We start from the raw sequence: 3,470 nt of genomic DNA, 5'->3' as shown, positions 1-3,470 counted from the left end.
GTGGCCATACATTCTTGTCCGTCTGCCATGCTATACTATCGGGCCGTGATCACTCGGGAGGTGATCATGGGTATATACTATATACTTTATACATGATACATGTGATGAGTAAAGTCGGGTTGGCTCGAGCAGTACCCGCGGTTGATTCACGAATTGGGGGTTGGAAGGACATACTTTCCCGACAGCCCTCTGTGTGGATCTTTGTGGCGAAGCAACAGGGCAGGTTGAGACCACCTAGGAGAGAGGTGGGCCTGGCCCTGGTCGGCGTTCGCGGTTATTTCAAAATAACACGCTTAACGAGATCTTGGTATTTGATCTGAGTCTGGCTACTGGCCTATACGCACTAACCATCTACGCGGGGACAGTTATGGGCACTCGACGTCGTGGTATCAGCCGAAGCCTTCGTGACGTCAACGACTGAGCGGCGTGCGCCGGATTGGAACGTAAGCCTGCTCTTGTATTAAGGGGGCTAGTTCTGCTTCCGGCCGCCCACGCAACGTGCAGGTCTGCAATGGGCGATGGGCCCAGACCCCCTGCGCCATAGGATTTAGACCGGCGTGCTGACCTCTCTGTTGTGCCTAGGTAGGGCTGCAACGTGTTGATCTTCCGAGGCCGGGCATGACCCAGAAAAGTGTGTCCAGACAAAGGGGATCGAGCGTATTGGGTTATGTGGTGCACCCCTGCAGGGAAGTTAATCTATTCGAATAGCTGTGATCTTCGGTAATAGGACGACTTGGAGTTGTACCTTGACCTTATGACAACTAGAACCGGATACTTAATAAAACACACCCTTCCAAGTGCCAGATACAACCGGTGATCGCTCTCTCACAGGGCAATGAGGGGAGGATCATCGGTTAGGATTATGCTACACGATGCTACTTGGTGAACTTACCATCTACTCTTTTCTCCTGCTGCAAGATGGAGGTTACCAGAAGCGTAGTCTTCAACAGGACTCGCTATCCCCCTCTTATTTCGGCATTCTGCAGTTCAGTCCACATATGATACCATTTTTCCGTTTGATACCAATGCATGCATATGTAGTGTAGCTCCTTGCTTGCGAGTACTTTGGATGAGTACTCATGGTTGCTTTGCTCCCCCTTTTTCCCCCTTTCTATACTCCATTGCTGCGACCAGACGTTGGAGCCCAGGATCCAGACGCCACCGTCGACGACGTCTACTACTACTCGGGAGGTGCCTACTACTACGTGCAGCCCGCTGACGACGACCAGGAGTAGTTTAGGAGGATCCCAGGCAGGAGGCCTGCGCCTCTTTCGATCTGTATCCCAGTTTGTGCTAGCCTTCTTAAGGCCAACTTGTTTAACTTATGTCTGTACTCGGATATTGTTGCTTCCGTTGACTCGTCTACGATCGAGCTCTTGTATTCGAGCCCTCGAGGCCCCTGCCTTGTAATATGATGCTTGTATGACTTATTTATATCTTCCCGTGAGTCCCTGATCTTGATCGTACACGTTTGCGTGTATGATTAGTGTACGATTGAATCGGGGGCGTCACAAGTTGGTATCTGAGCCGACTGCCTGTAGGAATCCCCCTTTCCAACTCCTTGCCGAAGTCGAGTCTAGTCATTGAAAAACTTTTACTAACATGGATGTGTGTCTTACGGGCCCACGTCGCCATTGGGTGGTATTGGGATCTTTTACTCCTTGTCTATACTCTGGTACTCTGGTCTCTCTTCTATTCGGGTTAAATGAATTTTGCTAAATCTAACATTAGGATCTCGTTATCACTTTCACCTGGAGAGCCCATTATTACTGATGATCGTCTGCTGCACGTGAAGACCCTGATGATACTCTCTACTGATAACCCGAGAACTTGTGTTCATCGCGATTGCAATTCCCCTTCCACCATCAACCCTTATGGATAACCACTTGCAGTTGTTATTCTTGCATTCATCCCCAGTTGGTCTTGTTATTACAAGATACCCCGAAATACTCGTCGTTGTTTCGATAATACATTGAGCTTACTGCCTTACTGTTCTTCGTCACCTGAATACCCCTATGGATAATTCTCGCACTTATCCAATCTCCGCTCATCCCCCAGTTGTTCATGTGTTTCACAATGGTCTTTGAAATACTATTCGATCCTCCAAAAATCCTTAGTAGCTTATGGCTCTGCAATACTTGTCTGCTTGCATTATGGATGCTTTCCATATGTCTGGCAATATTCGTTGGTATCCTTAGACACCGCCATTTTGATCCTATTGATTCAACATGAGTGCGAATGCACGCAATCATCAGTTGATCCTTTTAAATTATCTTTCTGGCTCAGACGTCATTTTTGGAACATGAGCTTGTTCTCGACCAATCTGTTTGCCGTCAATTGTACCCTTAGGTTTATTGAACTTATCCACCCTTGATCAGAGCGTCTGCTTTTGATCCTTCTATCTAGAAATCATAGCTCCTTTGATATCTAAGCATCGAATCATTCAGGTGTTCTATAATCTGATGCCCTTGCATCCTTTCTTCAACTGATTGTGTGCTGATGCTCACATCGGCTCCGCTATGGACCGTTAGGTCCTTTATTGGATTATTATTCGACAGTGTCATCCTTATTCAATAACCTTGTGAGCCTTTCCTCGGATACATAATGCTTTTGGTAAATTGTATCCTCTGTTTTCTCAACCATGCTCTGTTTTCGAGCTGGTGGTATTTACGATTGAAGCTTGTGGTATATGTTTCCACGAATACCCTGACGGATTGAACCTATGCTTTTCTTAATCTGTGTGAACCCAAAAGTTTTCATGGGTCATACTCCTTTGGTAATTCACCAGGTAGGTTTTGACACTGAAATCATTTTTATCTAGAGCAGTGAATGAAAGGTTATGCATTGAAGAAGTGGGAGTCGACCTTGAACTTTGTGTTCACGCCCATGGACACGATGTAGATCTTATCATTAAAGCTTCCCTTAAATTAAATTTTCCCCTTGGTATAAGTTCTTATATCTGGGATCCAGCCTTTTTCAATCATGGTTTCGACCATATGTTCTTCTTTGACCCCATTTCACGGGCAAGTTTAAGCACTTGTCTTCTGCGGAGTAATACCCCAGTCCAACCTCTACTTTGATTTGTGTCGAGTATTACCCCCCTGGTATCTCAAGATTATCACGGAACTTCATAACTTCTTATGAGTTCTTCATCAAGTGCTACATTCTCATTGATTCCAATTTTTCATGGGCTCTGAGTTACTTAACACTCAAAGACAACGATAACTGAATCGAGTCCGCATTGCGATTCAACAACTCTTAGTAATCTTCAATGCTTACGAGTTTGTACTTGATAGTGTCATTCCCAACTGATTGACTACATCATCATCGTCAGGCTGACTGCTTGACCATTCTACCTATGTCCTTCATCCTCGGGACGCAATCCCGACAGTGCTCTAAGCTTACATCAAACTTTCACCATCATATTGTTTGTCTTGAGAGACAACTCTGAATTCTGAGATGGCATCTTA

The sequence above is a fragment of the Triticum urartu genome, chromosome 7 (genome assembly GCF_003073215.2).
Source record: "Triticum urartu cultivar G1812 chromosome 7, Tu2.1, whole genome shotgun sequence".
Classification (NCBI taxonomy): domain Eukaryota; kingdom Viridiplantae; phylum Streptophyta; class Magnoliopsida; order Poales; family Poaceae; genus Triticum; species Triticum urartu.
This window is presented reverse-complemented; position numbering follows the sequence as displayed.